The sequence below is a fragment of the Haliotis cracherodii genome, unplaced genomic scaffold (assembly GCF_022045235.1).
Source record: "Haliotis cracherodii isolate W230 unplaced genomic scaffold, xgHalCrac1.p SCAF_7, whole genome shotgun sequence".
Lineage (NCBI taxonomy): Eukaryota > Metazoa > Mollusca > Gastropoda > Lepetellida > Haliotidae > Haliotis > Haliotis cracherodii.
The window spans coordinates 38,044,764-38,069,066 of NW_027266330.1; the positions used below are offsets into that span (position 1 = coordinate 38,044,764).

The 24,303-nt window shown below is 40.3% G+C and overlaps 1 pseudogene; it reads right to left on the bottom strand.

The window, feature by feature from the left end:
- Positions 1–579: 579 nt before the first annotated feature.
- Positions 580–23,699, bottom strand: LOC139448196 (uncharacterized; annotated as a pseudogene).
- Positions 23,700–24,303: the final 604 nt, after the last annotated feature.

Below are 24,303 nucleotides of genomic sequence, written 5' to 3' on the forward strand. Positions count from 1 at the left end.
GGTTTAACGCCGCTTTTAACAGTATTCCAGTTATATCGCACCGTGTCAGCTTAATGTGGGAGGAAAGCCCGAAGTGATGCAGGTCTCAGACGTTTACCACTTCGGTGAAACCCACGAGCACGGGTATGGTGCTGACAAACCTAGAAACATAATCGGGGCGAACCGGGATTCGAACCCACAATCATAGGTTTCGGGCATGCCCAAGGGACAGCGAATCGCGGCGCCTTAGACGACTGGGCCACCCGTGCCCCCGTATTCGAGTGATGAATAAGCACCATAACAGCATGACGGGCCTCGTATGTACAAAGCGTCCTATGAAGGAGTGAGTGAGTGAGTTTGATTTTACGTAAATTTTAGAAATATTTCAGCAATACTACCGCGGGTGACACTTGGACTAGGCTATTATGTAAGAGGAGCATGTGAAGTACACATATCCATAACGATGTAATACATTTAAAGTGGGGTGTCTTCTTGTTGAAGCATACACATTGGAACTAAGTTCGTCTATTTGAATATTTGAAGTGTGAAGATTAGGTTGTTTAGGTTTGCAAAGAAAGGCCACGTTCTAAACAAATCAGTTTCAAAATAAATAATTCATATTTTATGTTTGTTTTAATTTTATATAAGGTATGTCGAAATATCTGCCTACTTTATCACAGTAAACATTTACAACAATTTGGAAGAAAAGAAAATTAGTGGCGTGGCTTTCGAGCGTACTTGGTTTGTGTTGAAAAGAAATTTCTTGTTCATGTAGAACGATGGTTGACCCCTTTAAAGAAACATATGGTCACGACGGAGAACATCCCTCCGGGAATCAAACAGATCCTACGGCGTCATATGTGAACGCTTTACCCATCAGGCTAACCACAGTTCCTCATGGAGGAAAACCTCAGGAAAATACCACAGAATCATCAAAAAGTCGTATTATGTTTTGACAATTCACAGATGACATTTAAGTTTGTTCGTCTGTTTATAGTTTAACGCCGCACTCAGCAATATTCCAGCGATATGACAGAAGTCTGTAAATAATGGGTTTGGTCAAAACAATCACGTGATGAATATCATGAAATCGATCCATTCAATTGGGATTACATGCATCAACCACATCAGCGAACCTTACCACCCGTTCCCGTTAGACGCCTCTTACGACAAGCATGGGTTGCTGAAGACCAGTTCTCACCCGGATCTTCATGGGCTAGGTGACATTTATGATGAAATTTAAGGATGGGATTAACACCACTGATCAATAAAGGGTTCGCCTAATTGTATTTGTAACATATACCATTCTTTATCAACATACGGTCTTGTAATCCGTGTTTCCACTACACGTGTCAGGTGTGCGTCCAGTATTGTTAATGTATGTGTTCACAAACAAAACACCTGATAAATATTCACCAGTCAGATCTACGTAACGAGCACGATTTGTATATTCATAATGTTGATGAGTTATACGACCAACACTTTCCTCTAACGTGTTTGTTGCCGCATCACTTGGAGGCAGCTTGGTGATACACTGATGCACAGGACAAATCAATGGCAGTCGAATTAATATTCCCCAAACTATTCATGGTGATATTAGCAAGCACATTCTCCAGCTGGCTTGTCGCTGCTTCCATTTACCCTTGAAGAACTAGCACCAAATTCAACAGACGTGTATCCGTCCAAAGTAGGACCCATCTGCCCTAAGCTGTGTAAGGTGAGACCGGCAAGCTCATTTTCAAGTTGGATTGTCGCTGTATCACTGGCCACTTCACTTGGCGGCAGAATGCTGCTTCCATTTACCCTTGAAGAACTAGCACCAAATTCAACAGACGTGTATCCGTCCAAAGTAGGACCCATCTGCCCTAAGCTGTGTAAGGTGAGACCGGCAAGCTCATTTTCAAGTTGGATTGTCGCTGTATCACTGGCCACTTCACTTGGCGGCAGAATGCTGCTTCCATTTACCCTTGAAGAACTAGCACCAAATTCAACAGACGTATATCCGTCCAAAGTAGGACCCATCTGCCCTAAGCTGTGTAAGGTGAGAACAGCAAGCTCATTTTCAAGCTGGCTTGTGGCTGTATCACTGGCCACTTCACTTGGCGCCAGAATGCTGCTTCCATTTACCTTTGAAGATTTAGCACCAAATTCAACAGACGTATATCCGTCAAAAGAAGGGTTCATTTGTCTTAAGCTATGCAAGGTGAGAACGGCAAGCTCATTTTCCAGTTGGCTTGTCGCTGTGTCACTGGCCACTTCACTTGGCGCCAGAATGCTGCTTCCATTTACCTTTGAAGATTTAGCACCAAATTCAACAGACGTATATCCGTCAAAAGAAGGGTTCATTTGTCTTAAGCTATGCAAGGTGAGAACGGCAAGCTCATTTTCCAGTTGGCTTGTCGCTGCATCACTGGCCACTTCACTTGGCGGCAGAATGCTGCTTCCATTTACCTTTGAAGATTTAGCACCAAATTCAACAGACGTATATCCGTCAAAAGAAGGGTTCATTTGTCTTAAGCTATGCAAGGCGATAACGGCAAGCTCATTCTCCAGTTGGCTTGTGGCTGTGTCACTAGCAATATCACTTGGCGGCAGAATGCTGCTTCCAAGTTTCCTTGAAGCTTTAGCGCCAAATACAGAAGAACAGTATCTGTCCACAGTCGGGTTTATTTGCCCTAAGCCATCGGCAGTGAGAACGGCACGCCCATTCTCCAACTGGCTCGTAGCAATGTCTCTTGTAGCATCCCTTGGGAGCAGAATGTCGCTTTCATCATTTACACTTACGGGAGAAAAGTCGAAATCTTTCAAAACCATATTACCGGTTTCGTCAGAAATAGAACTGTCATACGTAGGATTAATACTTGGACGTAGGTTTTCTATGTTTGACTCTAATGGCGGCGCACGATAACGTTGATCGAAGGGATATTGGTGACTTTGAACAACTTCCCAACGTGCGGTTTGATGAGGGTCGGGATTGTTGAAACTGCGTGAAAGATTCCTATCAGGCTCGGACACAGAACAAAAGTCGTCACCTGGCTCTTCACATACCTCTACTTGGATCGCTTCTGAAGCGAACCATTGTGGATTAGCTATTTGATATTTCCTTGACTTCATGATAAGCTCTTGAAGTCCTTTGATTTCAAATATATTTTCCAGAGGGCTATGAATGTTATTTTCAGCCTCTACTCCGCCCTGTATGCCGTGGACATGATTTAGTAGGCTAGGTAATTCTTCCGGCACTTGATACTCCACTGCGGGATTAATATCCTTAATGAAGAACTGTTCCTCTGTGTAAGCAAAGTGAATAAACAAAAAGCGCTGAAAATATGCATCATCTGATTTTTTGGCTTGCATGTGAGATATGGCTGTGTTGAATACAGTATGCCCAATGGTTTCTCGGCTTCTTGCCTCATATGTTTCAAATGCAATTCGGGAATTAACAACAATGATGAAGTTTGCGTCATCCATGTGATCAAGTACCCATACTCCAGCATCTTCCTGCTCAATTTTCCCCTTCTCCCATGGTAGGTAAGATACGTTGCATCCACAAGAATTGTGTAGGAACAGTGCCAACTCGGACACCACTTTTGTATGGTACTGGTGATCCTCAGTATTCAGCAGGATAACCTTTATTCCTGAAATGAATATTAAGTTCTAATGACATGTTCTATATGTGAAATAGTTCTAGCAACAATTTGAATTTGAAATATTTCTGTATTTCATAAAGCCACAACAAGCGGATTACACATTCCGTTTAAATACATTCAGTCTGTGTTAGTTAATTATTTTCAAAAAGATTTTCAAAAAGGTGCTGTGGCCAAAAGGACCCCCATATCAGTAAGAGAAAAGGAAATCTAAAACAATCAATATATACCAGCCTCATGATAAAATTATGGCCTCTGACTGACGTTAATATGCAAGTGTTTCAATCTTTGATAACAATTAATTATCTGCATAATAACTTTTCTGAAAGAGTTCACCAAGCATCAAAATATGTCAACTTCCCGAGGCAAGGGAGTAAACCTAAAGTCCAGTTTCCACCCTTGCCGAACTAGGCTGGAATTTCCAGGCTCCATCGTAGCGCCACCAGTGGCTATTACGAGTTATGTCCCTTCTATGTCCCTCCTATTGACCAAGCAGATACCAACTCACATATCACTAGCATTTGCTTGAAGCAAAATGACGGCGCCCAGTCAAGACGATCTGATTGATAATCAAGATCTTTATTGTGATAAAACGGGTCTTATCTCGCGAAGTGCACCAAATCACTTGAGCACCTTCATTAAAAACATGAATATATTTGGGAAATATCTGTCGACGGCCAATTGACGGCAAAAATGCTCTGCAAAGCATGCAGTCGAACGAAATCTGAACGGCAATCGCTATGTTGTTAATGAACCGGATGTCGATTTAGTTACGAGACTTTAATTGGACTCGTTGATAGACTAGTTAGTCCAGCCAAAATATAACTCCATCATTCCTGCCAAGTTCGGCAAGAGTGGAAACCGGACTGTTACAGTCGGCTACCTCCATTGCCTCAGGAAGACGAACATTGAGAGACATGATACCAGCGTTAGCGTTGTGTACCAATCTGACTTTTTCTCTTTTTTCCTCTTACCTTGGTTATTATTTCTCTTCTGCCACTGTTCCAGGAATCGTTTCCCATTTCGAACTGGATGAAATACAAATGATAACGTTACAGCATATGCCAAGTCCTGGATCTAGTTTTGGAGCTACATGCAATCACAACAACATTTGACGCGTACAAGGTACTAAAATAGGTCTTCAGTATTATCCTTTAACATTAGATGTTGTATTTGATTCAACTGGATCACATGTCAATTCTATTTAAGGGCAAAAGTGGCTGTGCGCATATGCATCAAACTGTAATTCTTTAGAATCACATGTACCAAGAACATTTTGCAGGATAAATACGCGGAAGTTTATGTAATTGAGTTTAAATCTTCAAAGACTGTCTGATGATTTGTTACGTTTGACAATCGCAATATTAAGTTATATAAGTATTTAGAGTTCTGGTACGTGCAAACAGAAAACCCTTTAATATCCTAATAGTAACTGCATGTATTATACACAATTATTTTATAAATGGATACGTTCACTTTTCCAAAATACTGTAAATCTTGAAATTAACGCGAGCGTGAACTAAATGCCAAAAATGCGAGTGGTCTTTGCTTGCATTTTTAAACATCACATTTATATCAACAATAAGACATTTTGGATAGCAAAAATACCAACTTAGACATACGCTGATGTATTCCAGACCACTGTTTATTGAGCAGCACTTATATATCAAGTATATAAACGCGCATGTATTGTTTTTGCGGAAGTACCTTACTCAGCGCTAATAAGCGGTGCTATTTGGTGTGTGACTGGATTAATGTAAGGTTGGATTAAGGTGAGGATTCTAAACCTGACAGGACATCTTTAGATATAAATCCACTGATGCTTGGGAGGAGGGGGTGTCGCATTCATATTGAGTCGCATTTTGGCTAGGGTCCAGTGGTCACATTCTTTTGTAGACGCATTAATTTCACGATTTACTGTATCTAAAAGGATGTATGAACTTACTGGACTTAATGAAGTATTGAACAAGTTGGTTTCGTATATATTGTCATTTTTGGTGTCCCCCGCCGTGATGCTGCTGGGATATTGCTAAAGCGGCGTAAAGCTATACTCACTCACTTGTTATATATTGCATGCACACATGTTCTGAAGAGTTTGAAAACAACATAACAAACCTTTTCTATAACGATTTATCCGAAAAGCAGCCACTATGCCCGCTACTATAACCCCTATGACAACACCGAGTACAGATGCCACTATGTCTCCAATGCGGTCTAGTGCAGCAGGGGGAGACACAGGGATGATGGTCGTATTGGTGATGTCTGCACCTGGGACTACAATAAAAAAACATCATCACTCAGTCAATAGTGCATATACTCACCGCCCAACGAAACGCGAACCATCAAAACATAATAGAGACGTATGTACGTGAAGAAGACAAGTTTCGAATGTGTACCACTTTATGACAAAAGTAACAATCAGTCAAATGTTACCACAGAGTGTCTGTATTGTTATCACGATATGCTGCACGTAATTTCCAAACTCTACACGCTGATCCTGCACGAGACAAATGGTGCATCTCGAGTTATGGATCTATGACGTCACCTTTGAGGCGTTCATGAGCATCGGTTCACACAACATACCAGTATGTTCGTGTGCACATCGAACCAATCTTGAACCTCTTGAATATGATTAATTCTTAATATATTAACTAAAATGTATGGTATTCGCATTTCTTGTGTAGGTGTGTATATATATATATATATTGTGTATAGGCACACCGCCTTATCATCTGTTTAGTACACGTATCAGTTGTGTACAACAAAGTTTGCAATTAGTATAAAAAAAATTTTACGTATGAATAATGATAATGATAATGAATGTATTAAGTAAGGACAGATATGCATGTATGGATGAACAACTTATTTATAACAATAAGGAGCGACGTTTCGGTATAGTGAGTGAGTGAGTATGGTTTTACGCCGCTTTTAGCAATATTCCAGCAATATCAGGCGGGGGACACCAGAAATGGGCTTCACACATTGTACCCATGTCGGGAATCGAACCCGGGTCTTCGGCGTGACGAGCGAACGCTTTAACCACTAGGCTACCCGACCGCCCCGTTTCGGTATAGGTTCCAACACCGTTATAAAGCAAGTGATGTACACAGTATGGTTGACAAGCACGTATACAGGTATGAGGAAGTGTTTATACAGTTGAGTAGGTTTGGATGTACAGTTAAATTACAATGGAGTTATGTACACAAGACGGTTGAAACAGGGTAAACATCCATGGGAAAGCCAGCAATATAAGCAATTGTAACGACGTCAAATCTACTCAATTGTATTCAGTTTATCTCATGTGTATATCATAACATTATGTATTTTAATGTTCGAAATAATAACACGCCTAACGGGTTTTGTGATGGTTGTGGTGATCCTAGTGGTATGAGGATAAAATAATCATAACAAGAAAGAAATAGACTAATAAGTATTAGGCCAATGTTATAAGATGAACATGTTATATAATACTCACCAACAGTAAATGTAGAAGTAACTGTGTCGAGACACCCCTGGCACACCCTGTTACCATTAGCAACAGAAGCGTAACACACGCACTTACTGTCATCCATGCTATAAGGATCTACTGGTTGTATCTGACAAGGAAAAATGTGCTCTGTTATGTTCTTTTCTGGTAATTACGTAAATATCGTGTCAAAACGGGGCAATGTATATTGTTTGCAGCCAGAAGGCACGAGAACATTTTACACAGTATTAGTATGAGCAGCAAATGCATTACGCTGCTTTAAACTTGGTTCGTTTTACCGTTAATTGTATTGATTTTGTTTTGTAAGTTTATAGTAAATTAAACAAATTTATTTATATCAACGAGAAAAGAACGTATCAATATTTATTTATAATATTTAATACCCCTTTAATCATTCCGGAATCACCCAATACAGGTTAATTACAAGTAGTACATTCTCACACAGAACGCTGCGTTGCACTCAACGTATTCTGTTACACGTGCGTGTACATGTGCATCGCATCTTCGAAAGGTTGGTCATAAGATCACACGTCTATTGTCAGGTCAAATATTATTTGTTTGCAAATTGAAAGGCTCGGCAAAGAGTTTTTAAACATACATGGATAGTATATTCTCCGGTCGAAATGTTGCTGAATGAAGCAAGAACCGTAGTATCGTTTTGTGAAGGAGGCTGCAATTCCTGAAATTGAGAAACCATGGTAAATATTCACGACACCGGGTGGTTCATATGTTGAAGGAGACGGTGTTAAAACAGTGATATCAGGGTACAAGATCGAACCTTGTATTTACACCTTAATAATTCTAGCATCATAACTTCTATTGTGTATTTAACTGAAACTGGTGTGTGTGTGTGTGTGTGTGTGTGTGTGTGTGTGTGTGTGTGTGTGTGTGTGTGTGTGTGTGTGTGTGTGTGTGTGTGTTCCATTTACCACATAATACATCCGAATCCCATGATTCTGAAATGTTATCACCAACCCATACACACTAACCTGTTACGAATTATGGCGTAGTGTATGCCCTTATCTTACAATAGATAATTTTATTGGTGCAATATACCAATCCCGATAAAACATCATATCACGATGCAATACATAAGCAATCATTTCACCAAGCAGGAAGTACGTTGTAATCTTAATCCATTGAACCAATATCTGCTTGCTCGGTAAACTATTGACTAATGATAGCCACAATTGGTTTACACAAACAGGGATCTTCGATGTAAGATGATTATGTAAACAAAAATGTCTACAAATCATATGGCACTATAGCGTAAGAGGAACCCAACCTCACTATATTGAAAAGCGTTTCTAAAGATACTTCATTGAGAAATTAAAGATAGTTTATTTATGACAAAGGGGATATTATCAACGTGTATTTCCGAATCGTAAATGTCAAATCTTTAAAGTAAAGTGTATAATTCTAAATATATCATATTCATGAAGCAGACACGCACTACTGACAAATTACTTTTACAACATAAACATGTTATATGTACGTTATTTAGTAATTTATTACGTTATTTGTTGATATGTGTGTTCAACTATGATCAACCTGATTTTTTTAACAGTTAGCTTCAACTTCATATTTTAAAAGGAATCTATGTTTTATACATGTACGTCGCTGTATACATCATGCAAACTCAAACATCATCCGTGGGGACCGCCTCCGTGGTCTAGTGGTAGAGCGTCCGCCAAGAGAGCGGAAGGTCCGGGGTTCGATTCCCGGCCTTGTCATACCAAAAGACGTTAAAAGATGGTACTTGTTGTTACCCTGTCTGGCGCTCGGCATTAAGCGCCTCAGAGTCACTATACTGTGTCTGAGTAGGGTATTCATGTTAAACTGCGGCATGGTATCTGAGTGGGCTTGCACTATAAATCGGCATCAGTCCGGACTAGTACAAGCAGCCACACACACACACACATATACACACACACACACACACACGTGCATGCACGTCGCTATATAAGTGCAATAATCTTGGACGCGACGTTAAACCCAATTTCTCCTCACCTCACCTCACCTCACCTCACCTCACCTCATCCGTGGGTGTCATGATACAGATCCTGTTGCGTGCCTATATTTCAGTTTGTGACCACAAAACAGGATAACGTTATCGTTCAAATAAATATAATGCAATCTAAAAATATTCCATCTGCACATGAGAGGGCTGTTTTGGTGTTTGAAAGGGGATGAGTCAATTAAAATGAGTATTACATATATGAGATGACAAAAACTACTTTAAAACTCACCCTGTCCTGGCATTTGTAATGTGATGTGGTCAACACGCGGCAAGTAGCAATGGCGTTAAGACTGTCACCCGTTGGCACCAGCATCACTATGTATTCACTAAAGCCGTATCTAGAATGTGCTAGACTGAACCTGGCCTCAATAGTTGCAGGTGCGGTGAAGTTCACCTCATCGTATATTATAAACGGCGTCCAGTTACTTGCAGGTATTACTGTTCCCTCTGAAAACAATTACAAATCCGTGCACGTGTCACGTTGTGTCTAATTCAAATGTTAATTTAGGTTTTACTTTGATCTTTGGGACATCGTTCATCGTTTTATTAACTGTCCTGAAACTGTCAGACATAATAACCATGGACATTATTTTATTGCATAAAAATGTACTAACGAGCAGCTTCAAAATCGTGAGGAAATGTTCTAGGTATAAATATGCAATCGATTTGTTTGACCTCAAACTAGATGGACTGCGTAAAATCGGCACAAGTCGGTATATCAAGTTTGATGATGACCATTGAAAAACAAATCCTTACTTTGGACAGGCTGCAGTGTGAAGAACTTGGTCAGTCTGACATCTGGTGAGTGACGTGGGAGAGACGTCAGATGGAGCTGATACAGCAGATGTGAACCGCCAGGGAACCCAACCAGTTTCTTCTGAAACTTCAACTGTATGACATGGTTTGGTGAAAAAGAAATATTTCGTGGATGTGGAACACATATGGTTGGTTCTCTTCATTGGGTTAATTCCAGTATTTGGATCCTTCATTTGCAAGCACCATGGTATTTAATGTTGCATGCATTATTTTAGCAACACGCCAGGAGTCAACTAGGATTGACTTCACGCCAAACTCAGATCATGGTCATGCTACTTTAAATTATTTTCTTAGAAACAAGTTCAGAAATGAAGGTGTCGTATCATGTGCTGACGTACCTTGTCATCGCTTGCACTGAACCTTGTGGAAGAAAAATCCAATATTCTGCACAGAGAGGAAGTGATGTTCATTCTGTCGTACTTCCGAATTTCAAGAAGAAACCCTTTCAGGTTGTCAATCCGTGAGTCTGTAACACGATAGACATGCAACTCTTATAACATCAAACACACCTTATACGTGCATTGTCTTCACTGCTCGACTCTGTTGAATGACTTTCGTGTAAGGATACAATCTGACATCGTCAAGTCGAAGACATCGAATAGATAATACAATGAATTATCCGTAGTTCGAGACAATGGTGGTCTTTTACATTAAACCATCATGCTTACAGACCGTTTCTGTGATCGGCGTGACGAGAGAACACTTTAACGACTAGGCTACCCGACCGCCCCGCAATATATATGACTGTCACGAGAGAAGTACATATTTCGTTTCAAAATTGCAAATGTGATATATATTTAATAGATGCTGGTATTAAAATGCGGTTAAGCATGCCATATATTCGGTTTTGACTTTCCCCTCAGTGTCAACATAAGCCTAGAATGAGACCAGCATGATGGCTCTATTAGGGAGTGGCATTCCTCATGTTGACAGGCCTAATTCACACATATAAATAAAACGCCCCCTGCCGCATGATACTACTGAACACAGCAGTTAGCTACGGGATTTCGAAGGATGTCGGCCTTTAAATCACGACAGTCCTGGGGCTACGAACACTTCGTGGATCGGACCCTGAGAGGCAAAGTCGTGAATAATACCAGTCCTTTCTGGTATGAATTTCAGGCACAGGTGGACCAGTCGTCTAATGCATCGTAATTCGTTGTGCAGAGTTGTGTCCAGTGGGTACACCAGAAACCGAAGATGTTTCTAGGTTTGCCAGCACTGTGTCCATGTGTTCGTGGGTTTTTCCAACGTGGTTATCGAATGAGACCTGCATCACTTTGTGCTTTCCTCCCACGTTACGCTGACATTCCGTGATATACCATGAATACTGTTCAAAGCGGCGTTAAACCCAACTCACGCACTGTTCTTAATACTGTCAGTCTAATATTATGTCGTCAACGTCGTGATATCAGGAGTAGGGTCAAATGCAATCTTGCATTGCTACATAAATTAACAGTGCTTACCGTTATTCGCTGTTGACCATGTTATGATAATCTGAGGACAACTGTTGTTTTGTGGGTCTCTAATAAACACTCCGTCCACTGACAGCGACTTTGGAGCTGTTGCTGTGTCGTTGCCTTCTAGGTGGGAGGGAAGACTGTCGATGCATCCTATAAAACAATGCATGTGTACATATCGGAATGCAAATAGAGGATAACGGTGTAGCTACATGAAGTAATAACACCTTTACTATAGTTCTCTTCGAACACGGGGGGCGGTCGGGTAGCCTAGTGGTTAAAGCGTTCGCTCGTCACGCCGAAGACCCGGGTTCGATTCCCGACATGGGTACAATGTGTGAAGCCCATTTCTGGTGTCCCCCGCCGTGATATTGCTGGAATATTGCTAAAAGCGGCGTAAAACCATACTCACTCACTCACTCGAACACGGCGTTGTCATTGATTAGGCAATATAGGTTCTACTACACCAAATCAGAACCAGTTTGGACAGTGCGGTTTTAGTAGGGAGCCTTCAGTGCAGATCGAGAGATATCTGCAGGCTGTGATTGGAGGATATTCTGTAAGGTTTTTATGTCTTTCAAATGTACATCCATCCAGTTATTAAAACTGACCATGTTTTTCTATATTTAGTTCTGTCTTTTTCAACATGATGACTTATGCTGAATGTGACCACAGCTATGTTCAAGTAGGTGACAATGGGTGTGTTTAGCTTCCTGTACTCGGAAAAGGAGCTGGTTAAGCTAGTCACTTTTTATTTCTTTTATTGCTGCCCTAAGGCCAAACTGTGCACACACGTACAGGTAATAGCTGTTGAATGCTTAGTTATTTAAAAAAAAAGTATAACGTTACTATAGAAGTCTATGGGAAAACATTTAGTTGTGTGTAACCTGTATACTGCGCGGCTTTGTTGCTTCATATCCTTCTGGAAATGAGGGATTGTTATTTAACGCAGAAATACTTCAGCTATATCACGACAGTCTGTCAATAGTCGAGGCAGACAAAGTCCACGGTGGTAATGCGATCACCCACGCAGTCGTGGCGGATAACCTGGCGACCCTAGGCGATTACACAACTGAGTTACTCTTGTGGTCGCTGGGAATGTATTCAAACGCGGAAGCCCAACTCAGTTATTCGTGCAGTGTTCTGCAACAGCTCATTATTCAGAAGTCACACATGCACAATGGGCGTAAATAACTACAAATAGATAAGCGTAAATATCTAAAATTGAGTGAATATACACATATGGAATCAGGAATAACAACTGAAATGAAAACATATTTTATTATTATCAGTATTATACGATAAGGCTTGTCAGACGGAATGTTTATTGACAGAACGAGAAACCTACGCTCAGTATTCCACATGGTGCAGACCAAAGGCTTTCTCTGCAATACAATGAGAAACGAGGCTGTAAATGCATTTTAATTTTTTTTAAACATATTATGACTACACCTCTCCATACACACACATATCCTTTAGTGTACAACATGTTTGTGTTATGCATTGACCCGTGTTCAATTTCACCGACCAATTGAGCAATCGTTGGGGAAGTTGGATTGCGTATCCCTAACGGAGTTTTGTAATGATTCTAATGACGCGTTATAACTTGAAATTATGAATGATCATTTTTCATAGTCATTTTGCTTTACATGATCTTTGTCTCATGCATACAGTTTATACAAACACATATTTTCTACAGCGTGTGAGGAATGCGAAGACATATTAATGATTCAGACGCTGTGGTACATATATTTTTTAACATAGATTCATAAAACTCGCAAATATTACCCATTGCTGTCCATGATTCAGAGACTAGCTGTCTTTGTATACGTCACTACCTTTTTGCAAAATATGCGGGCAAAATACAATAATACATTTACATCCATAACACGTTAAGTGCTAAATTGTTTGATAGGCATTACTTAGAAGTTGACGGAAGACAAGATAGAGACATTTTTATGGTTAACAACTTCTTTAATACTGTGAAAAGCGACGTTTCGGTATAGATCCTTATACCGTTGTCAAGCAAGACACGTTAAGTGCCCTTTTCAGAAAGAAATGTCTTGTGTCTTTACCAAAATGAGGCAAATGTATGTTCAACACTTCTCCGGTGCAAGACAAAAGACAATTTTAGGATTGGAAATTCAATACTGCTTCTTCCAAACCCTCCTGTGCACTTATTCGAAAACACTTAATTTTATTCGCTCAGTGATTGAAGAAGAGTAATTAAATTTACTCACCGGTTTACCCCATACTGCAAGCGGTTCAGGGGGGACATCTCTTGAACAGTTTCCGTGGACAGCAATTTCACCGTTTGAAATCATGACAGGTACTGGAAACATAAACCAAGCTGAGGATAACCACAGTCAATATAAAATTGATTTAAATAGGTACTATTTTAAATTTAGACTTTAAACTAAAATATAGACAGGACAAGTTTTTCTTCTTTGACATAGGCCAAAGCAGTTTACACGAAGAACAATAGTTCGCATGGCAAGAATAAACTACTACTTAGAGCTGATCTCATACCCCCATATACTTGTGATTGCTTATTTTGTTTCAAATTGAGATAACTGATATCTTGTGCATGGACAACATGCACTGATGGAATCCTGTAAATCCCTTCAAGGATCCTAGCTCACCTCTGAGGAAAAGTAAACGGTTATGTTTCATCCTTACCTTGTGCAGAAGTGGCAGGTAGAAGCGTTGTATTTGAGTATTCCGCAACCGAGACTGGAATTGTACAAAAATACCACATGTTAATATTTAAGACATCCCTTAAAATAATGGAATATTGGAATAATTTCAAAGTAGTTCTTACATCCTTCCATACGCACCTTTTGCAGTAACCGTAGGTGTCAGGGATGACGTTGTTGACGTTGATGTCGCATTTGTGTCATTGGTTACTGGAATGACATAAACAGAGATTGAGGTGATTATCGCGTAGGTTTAACGCGGATTTGAAAAGTTTGTCAGTAGCATTGTTCATATCGACATGTACACGTAATGTTAATGAGGTGAGAGAGTGAGTGAGTTGGGTTTAACGCCGCTTTTAATAGTATTCCAGTTACATCATGACGTGTCAGCTTAATGTGGCAGGAAAACCCAAAGTGATGCAGGTCTCAGACGTTTACCACTTCGGTGAAACCCACGAGCACGGGTACGATGCTCACAAACCTAGACAAATATGCGGTGCGAACAGGGATTCGAACCCACAATTATAGGCGTCTGGCGTGCCCTAGGGACGCAACTCTGCACAGCGGATCGCATCGCCTTAGACGACTGGGCCAGAAGTGCTCCCTTTATGTTAATGGAATGTTGAACATGTCACACCCTGGACACGGGAGGGCAGTTGATAAGCGAAGATACAAAATGCTACGGAATATTGGTTCTAATCCCCGGTCAGCGGATCCTACAAAGGATAGGGTGCCCAACTCTGAACAGTGAACTGTTGCGCTTATACCATCGTATGGCTTGTTACGAATACATCAATTATAATGGCTACATACACACGTCTTTAATCTAGCGAGGCTTTACAATCTTAACATTTAATGTGTTATCAGGTTGAGCAGAACATGAACACGCCCCCATGCAGTTTTATTAACATCAATTACATTATCAGAAATGAGATCACCGTGCCCGGAGTAGTAAAATAAGCAAAACCGAATAATTTATGTGCGGTGAGGTGAACTGGGTTGCGTTCAATATTTGCACTTGTATAGCCGTGTGTGTGTATGTGTCTGCTTGCGCTTATGCCGATGTTATAGAGCTAGTCTACAGGGAAACCACGCCGCAGTTTAACATAAATACTCCACTCCGAGCCGATCATTCCTTGTTTTAGCCCCTTTCATCAATACCGAGGGTAACAACACGTACCATCTTTGAACATGTTTTGGTATGACGCGGCCGGGAATCAAAGCCCCCCACTCTCTACCACAAGATCACGGACACAGTCCAGAATAATTTATGTCCGCACCCAGACCAGTAGTCATAATTGGTTATAGTTGCTGCCTGTAATAGAGTGAGTGAGTGGGTTGAGTTTAACGCCGCTTTTAACAGTATTCCAGTTATATCGCGGCGTGTTAGCTTAATGTGGGAGGAAAGCCCGAAGTGATGCAGGTCTCAGGCGTTTACAACTTTGGTGAAACCCACGAGCACGGGTGTGGTGCTGACAAACCTAGAAACATAATCAGGGCGAACCGGGACTCGAACACAAAATCATAGGTTCCTGGCGTTACCAAGGGACGGAACTCTGCAGACGACTGGTTCACTGTATGAGAGAGAAGAACAGGACAACATAACGATCCCGGGATTAATCGTCCCTTAACATAGTAAATAGGATATTACTAACATAAACTATGGTGCAATAGAAAATAAACACTAGAAACCTGGATTTGACTAAAACGTTACACACGTCATCAAAACGTTACCAAGCTGACTACAATCCCCGAAACACTGTTAACTTAAAAGTTGCAAAACACCACCATGGTAACCGTATCTATTACATCACCATCGGATAAACATTTGTTTATGTGTAAACTTTCTTTTCACTTTTATGTTTGATAGTTTAAATGCAATACGATAATTGTTACAACGATACCTTGTGTCGCTGTCGTTGTCGACACAGATGAGGTGGTGGTAGATGTGAGATCTGTATTGGAGGCTGTGAAAAAGAGCATAATCCTATAATTGGTTATTGTTGCATCGACTATACCAGAAGGATAAACCAAAAAGGGACCCAAGTTAGAATAGTCCCCGGTTCCCTATTGCCGATCGTAAGCGATATGGTTGTCAGGCTTTATGATGTTGCTGCTTGCATGTCATAATAAATAATAATAATAAGTGCATTTATAATGCGCCAGATTCCATTCACCAAGTGGATGCTCATAGCGCTACATTATTATTACTCCGGCCAATGGATCAGTGAGCCCTCGATTTTCATTCTCAGCTCCCTGGGGAGTATACAACCAAAGCTGCCTGTGAGGCGCTAGAAGGTTTACAGCCACATCCTACCGGGTACCCACAAACTGCTGGGTGAACAGAGGCACATTTCGAACAAAGTCACTTGCCTAGGGAGACACCACATGTGGTACATGTGCTTCAGTGTGGGACAGGACCGAAGCCCTAGAAACTCTCAGGAGTAAAGCTGGCTAGTGAACGTGGTCACCCATCATCAAACCCGTTGGCGTAGCCCAGAGATTAAAGCGTTCCCTTTCCTGTGCTTCCCGATGTGACATTACTGGAATATTGCTGAACGCGGCGTCAAACCATAGTCACTCACTCGAAATCCGAGGGGTGTGGGTTTTGATGCTCACGTTTGCAATCACTGGCTTGTTTGGCTTATTTGCAGTATTGGGCTGCGGCATTTAATAACATTTACTTACAAATCCAAAACACCCTGTATTAATGTGATCATGGCCCCTCTATCCCGAGCAAACAGAACATTAAAATACTGCTTTGTCGACAATGTCATTTCATGCAGTATATTAACAGCAAGAACATTTTTCAACACAATATCTATCACCGTGTAGCCTTCGCCATTGTTGAAGGTTCAAGAACAGAAATATAACATGTGGCAGCATCTGTATCTAGACCAGCATCAGAAGATGCTCGAGGGATATTGTTGTGTTGTTGTACGTCAGTTGGATGTATGTCTTGAAGTCGAGATTAATAGAAAACATCTCAATGTAAATTGTGTACCCTCTCAGCTGAATGCGTTAAGAAACTAAATGTAGTCACCAAAATGATTTTTTAGCACCCGTACCTATTTGAGTAGTGCTGTTTTCCCGTGGTGACGACGTCGTGTTGGCGATGTCTGTATTGGCAACTGCAATAAAGATAAACGTATGTGTGCTTAAATTGTTCTACAGTGACATATTTTGCAGTTTGGTTGCAACAAAATAATTAAAATGATGGCCATTAAATGACACGTGTGTGTTCAAAACTACCTCTTAGTAAGTCACAGTGACAGGTTGTTGTAATACATTTTAGTAACCTCAAGTACAGGACGGCAAAATGTCCGACACCCTCAAAGTGACAGCGGAGATTTCCGAAGTTATCATCGAACATGTGTCGATTAGGCGTGAACATCATTAATCAATTGGCCGATCATTCAGAGGTGACTATGAGAGTTTGTCAAAAGTCAAATCTCAGATCGATGTGGAATTTCAATGAATGTAGCCGCCAGTCAGTCTAGGCATTGATCGAGTCAATAGTTTGGATGTGCATTTACTTCATTTTGTTCACGACGATGGGTCGTAGCGAGCATATAAGTTCACAAGCATGCAGTCAAATACTGTGACTTATGAGACACAAACATGTTCAACTTGGTGAATATGTAGTTGCGAGCCTTACCGACAGTGAACACAGCAGAGGATGTATCAAGACACGACAGACATTGTCTCACATCATTAGCACCGGTATGGCACAAACACCTGGCGTCATCCTGCCTATAGGGGTCCACAGGTTGTATCTGTTAAGAGAGATTAAACCACCATCATCATCATCATCATCATCATCATCATCATCGTCGTCGTCGTCGTCATCATCATCATCATCATTATCATCATCATCATCATCATCATCATCGTCGTCGTCGTCGTCACCACCACCACCAACAACAACATCATCATTATTTTAAGTATGGACAATGAAATACCCCGTTGAGTTAATTATTACTGAATGTGTCTTCACACATACATGGATGACGTATTCTCCAGCTGCAATATCTCTGAAGGAAGCCAGGAATGTGGTCTCATTCTGGGAAGGGGGATCAAATTCCTGAAATTGAAACATGATGGTAACCTTATTTCCATTATGTTTAGTTTTTTATCGGAGACGTGGATATTACGTTTCTCAAGTTTCTAAAGACATGTCAGAATAACATGTTTATTAATGTTTAATGGACAAAAATTATATGTTAATCTTACATAAAATATAATATATCATACGTGTGAATAGGTTATAAATGTCAACACACTATATTATTAAGGTCGAATAGAATAGCACCATGAACCCTCTGGCTCCTAATGCGGGCTGCTAAAGTGGGCTGATGTTAGATATATAAATATATTTTATAAGTGAAATATTATATATCATAGATATCACTTTCATTCTGCTTATAATTACAGCATTCCTTGTACTAAGCCATAACAATGACACCATACATTGTCATTGAGACACACAACTATTTCAGCAGCATGAACTTTCTTTGAGATAACGTCTACAAATCTTAAATCACAGTAACGTACGCCTGCAAGGAAGTCAAAGGGCAACTCAAGTAACGGCAAGCCAAAGTTGCTTGAATAGGCGTGCTTACTCAACTACAGAAGGAATGTTGAAGTGTTGTGAGGAAAGTAACGTAATTTACCTCCATTTGAGGTTATTTTCCTTAAGGAAAACAACTGGCATCAACTTGTTTACTCATAGTGTCATTTGGTACTCACGCCCTCATTATACTAAGCTTATGAGAGATGTATGATATGAATGGTATTAATATTTGAGATGAACTATTGAAAATGTTACACACGTCCCTAATTCCTAAAGGAGAATGGGCTTGGTCTGAGCACTTCAGTACATGAATTGGCTATCAGCATGATGTGTGAGGACGCTTGTAATAATCCGTACCGAAGTATTTCTAAGGAGAGTAAGTTCACACAGCGAATTATGGGACCTTATACCACAGACCATTTGCTATCTTTATGTTACCCAGGAACTTAAATAACCAACCATAAAAGGCGCTGCGCGATAAACATTCTGCTTTTGCTTATGGAAGTGTATACATGCTATGGAAGTATATACATGTATACTTTGTTGGAAAACGTTACCTGTGACAGCGTTTATTATCACAAGTTACCTAAACTATGTTTAGTGATGTTGAACTTGAAACAAGTTGGATAAGACGTGAGAGGAATATTATCAAATAATTATAATTATGAGATTAAGCCATTAGCATGACACATTCATTGTACACTACCTATCTCAATGGGCCAACATATTTAGGTCCGTGCAATTTCCAAAGGATATTGAAATATAGTGGGAGTCACGGAGTCACGTGAGTCTTCTGAGCAGCCGCTATTCGCCGTGCCTATCAGAGTTGAGTACTTCAGCACCCAACCTTTAATCGTGGTTTCGAATCCCCACTGGTCCTGATTATGTTTGTAGCCTTGTCAGCACCATCCCCGTGCTCGTGGGCTTCACCAAAGTGATACACGTCTTAAACATGCATAAAGTCAACATTTCCACAAAAAGCCGCGCTAAACCACCTTCATTCACTAATTCACGCAAATAAGAAAGACATACTTGGTCATATTGATTTCAACTCACCCTATGTTGGCAATGGTAGCTGGAATTGACAGATAAATGACAAGTAGCTACAGCATTAAGACTGTCATTCTTGAACACCAGCATCACTGTGTATTGCCTGAAGCCATATCTAGAGGGTGCTAGGCTGAATCTGGCCTCGATAGTAGCAGGTGCAGTAAACAGTATTTCATCATAGGATATAAAAGGTATCCAGTTACTTGCAGGTATCTCTGTTCCGTCTGAAAGCAATTGCAGCAACATTATAGTACATGTCGAAAATACAATATTATTTTGATATTATGCCACAGTAAATCATGAAATCGAACGAGATATTTTATCGGTTAACTGATTGGAACAGAAGTTATTTGTCGTGTCAGCTGAACCGTTAGAAAATACCGTAATTACCTGTACTACGTTGACATGGAGTGAGTGAGTGAGTCGACATGCCCGTCATGGACCTTGACCTATAACGTATACACGGTGAACGTCCCTACGGCTAATCCTCAAGATCAACCAGAACACTGAGATCAGAGATCAGATGATGAGTTTGGATTAATTATTCCACTAACTTTAAACGTGAAAGATAAATTCCGAAATGACGTGGTATTTGACGACCAGAAGAATTATGGTGACAGACTTAACATCACGATATTGGCGTTTTATATTCTAACAGATGAACAGGGTGACCAGGTTGAGAGACTCAGTATGGCACAGGAAGTTCCCTCCGCAACAATAAGACACTGAAGTGTATTATTTATTCTTTCTATGAACACGCTAGTACTGCATTTTTGGTATTCAAAGCGTCAAGCAGACAGTGGCAGTACTTTGAACAGGCTGCAGTGTGAAGAACTTGGTCAGTCTGACATCTGGTGAGTGATGTGGGAGAGACGTCAGATGGAGCTGATGCAGCAGATGTGAACCGCCAGAGAACCCAACCAGCTTCTTCTGGAACTTCAGCTGAAACATTCCATCAATTACTGATGTTACAAATTTGACCCCAAAAATGATTTAAACACAGATTCTTAGTCAGCTATACTTCATTGTTCGTTGTCCGTCTCACCAGCTGAAGGGGTGGAGATTTAAGTGGATATCTTATTTAGTACCATTTGGTTTAGAACTTTTCATGAAGTTTACAGAAAAAGAAAAGTTTCTTTGGGTAAAGTAAAAAGAATGAAATTGTAATGATTTATTCTGAACAGGGATGGACAAATCTTAATATATGGTTACTTACCTTATGATCACTTGCATGGAAAGTGGTACCAGAAAAATCAAATATCCTACAGACTGTACTGGAACTGTTGTCCTTGAGGTTATATGTCAGTATATCTACGAGAAATCCCTTAAGACGACCACTTCCAGTGTCTGCAAAGGATTATGTGCAATCTTATGCATAATTCAGACTTTGGATATTGATACGATATTTCTGGTTTGTTATAAATAAATATCCGACGTTTCGAAAGTATTAAGCTCATGCGTTCACGACGTACTATCTTGTACATTGCGCTATACGATGCATAACATGCATTTACTCGAAGGATTTGAATTTTGTCAGGTATTGCTACCCAGTTATGGCATTGTTTATTGATTGTAAGATTTGATGTAGCTATTGCATGTCGAGGAAAGCTGATCAAGAGCCAAATGTTGATTTAATTGGAACATAGTTAAAGTTAAATTTAATTATTGTATAATGCCGGATGTTGACAATATTCAAATCATATTGTGACCTAAGGTCGGAATGACGTCAGCCTTGAAACGTCAAAACTGAAGACTGTTCACGTCATTCGACAATTGTGGTTTTTAAAGACGACAGTCGTCATCAGTGCATTTGGCTTCAACATGATTTCGAAATAATGAGAAAAAAAAGTTTCGAAATCATGTTTTACTGAAACTCGTGTAAGAATTCATCTATTTAAGAGAGTTAGTTGGTTTTCATTGCTGGGCGGTGCCAGTTAGGTACTACTACAGATACAAGAGTTATGCCACTCTTTTCGTAAAATCTGTGTGACACACAATACTCGTATAACAACCTTTATGTAAGACAAATAACATAATGCTGTTCACCTTCCCATTCCCATTCTATGATGATCTGAGGACTGCTGTTCTTGTTGGGGTCGGCAATAAGTTTCCCATTCACTGACAAGGAAGACGCAGCTGAGGCTGGGTGGTTACCCTCGAGATGTGGTGGGATGCTGCCAATACATCCTATGTAAACACAACATGTGAGTGAATGTTGTTTTATGTCGCAGTCGAATGTCACGGAGTATTGTAAGTGGGTGAACTTTTCAAAGCTTTTCTGACAATATTTCAACCACATGACGGCGAGGACACATAAATGGGCCCATGTGGGTATCAAAACCGGGTGTTTGGCTTGGAACCGAGCGTTCACTGCGTACAGAGCCACCATTAAGTATAGCTGAATACTGCAGTTTTGGAGGTGAAGACGTGAGTTAAGTCGGCAATGTGGGAGACTCCTATTCGAGACTGTTGTGTTTGACATAGCCGTAGTGTATCTCTTACTTAATTGTGTGTTTTCTAAACGTGCATGTATATATTTTATCATGTATGATATCTGTTTTTGATACGAGTAAGCTGTTGTGGCGTGTTCCGTGGAGCGACACAGAGTGACAAAACAACGATAATGGGTTATCGACAGTCATTGTTACATGCGTCGAAATATAGGGTATCGATAGAACGACATACTCACAGGAAGGGAGTTTGTGTGAACAGAAGAGTTAATTTTGAATTAAATGTTTGTTTAATGCCGCACTCAGCAATATTCCAGCTATATGACAGCGGTCTAAATAATCTACCTATCAAACAGTCCAGTGATTGCCATCAACCCGATCTACCCAATTGGGATACGATGATATGTTACGATCTTTCTACAAGCATAGTCGCCTTTTAGGGAAGCTTTGGTTATTATTCTTACCCGCATCTTCAAGGTTTAATTGAATAAGATGCCTCATTGTAATCTTAATTTTACCAGTAAGAATTAAGTTTTCTTCAGTGTCATTGTACAGTCAATAATAACCATTGGAGCATACTGAAATATAACACGTGCATGCTTATGAATATCCGTTGTATATGATATGCGTTCAACCTACGTTCTGTTCCCCATAGCATGCAGTCCAAAGTCAATCCCTGCAATAAAGTAATGTAACATAAATGTTGATATCAACCAAATCAAAATATTATCAACGTGTAATTGGGTAAGGTTAAAACAACCACAACTACTGTGATATACTGTTTAATGTGCAAGCTCATTTTGCGTGTCATAGGTAAGACATTGCTTAATACATTAGCTGCTCTAGTTACAGTATTGTTCATGATCATAACCCGAAAAGGTATCTGGATATTCGAGTTGTACAGGATAAAGAGGTCAGATGAAAAGTCAGTTCAATTGATTCTTCTAAGACGACACTCTTCAATAACACACATTGTAAGAATGAAGGACACGTTTCAGATTTATGTGGGTATGTTTGAAATTCTCGTGCCACAATTCTTATACAAGAGTCAGTACGATTCTTCCAGCATCCAAGGCATCTCATGGGAAGGGTATGGAGAGGTGGGGGGATCGACAGGGGCAGAGGGGGCTCCCACAGGATGGTTTCCATAGATTGTGTTCGAATTCGGGTCTTAAGAATGAACGATTTCACCACCGGGTTACTCTGTGGCTCTTATCGTATATGAATACGTATGCTACACAACGACATTGTCATGATCCGAACAAAATGAACATGATAAAATATACCCCGCTGCATATACACCATTTTATTTTAAACTCCTAATCAAAACGTATAACTTACATACAATACCTTATTTTGGTACCCTTTACTAAATATATTAAAACATCCACTTACCGGTTTTCCCCACACTACAAATTGTTCGGGGGGTCGAGTTCTTGAACAATTGCCATTCACAGTAATTCCATTATATGCGAATGTGACAGGTACTATAAAACACAGAATATATTTCCAAGGATGAATCATGGTTGTTTCACCAAGCAAACGGAAAGTAATAAAAATAACCTCAACAGGAAGAGTAACTGAACGCGAATTCAAACTAATGTATTTTCAGTTTGACAACTGGGGTGCGCCAGGGTGACTATATCACCGCTATGCTGTTGTCGGTCTGTGCATAAATGACTCAGTTCTCCGCCAGTCTGCCTTCCTGTATTTCTGGGTATTGTAAGCTAATCATTTCAAAGTCCCCTCACCATATATAACAAAAGTACGTTGGGGTATTTTACATCCGCTATCGAGAATTGGTGTGTTGCGAAAGCACACGCTACATTGACTTCTGAGTGTGAGAACATAACACCACAGTGTATTCTGTCCTTTGTGTCCGTACCCAAAGGTGATCACACATACGTATTGAGACACGCTCAGGGGACGTTCAATCAAGGTCCGCTATCCAGCAACTATCGGATATCTTTCAAAGACGAACATCGGTACTTATCGGGAGAATTTACAGTTACATAAAGATGTCACTGGATCTCATATTAGCCTGCACGTGTATCATAGTGAAATCGGAGCTCGGTTAAACCGTTAAGAGTTTATAATACCTTCATGTAGTCGGATTGGCCTTGACGAA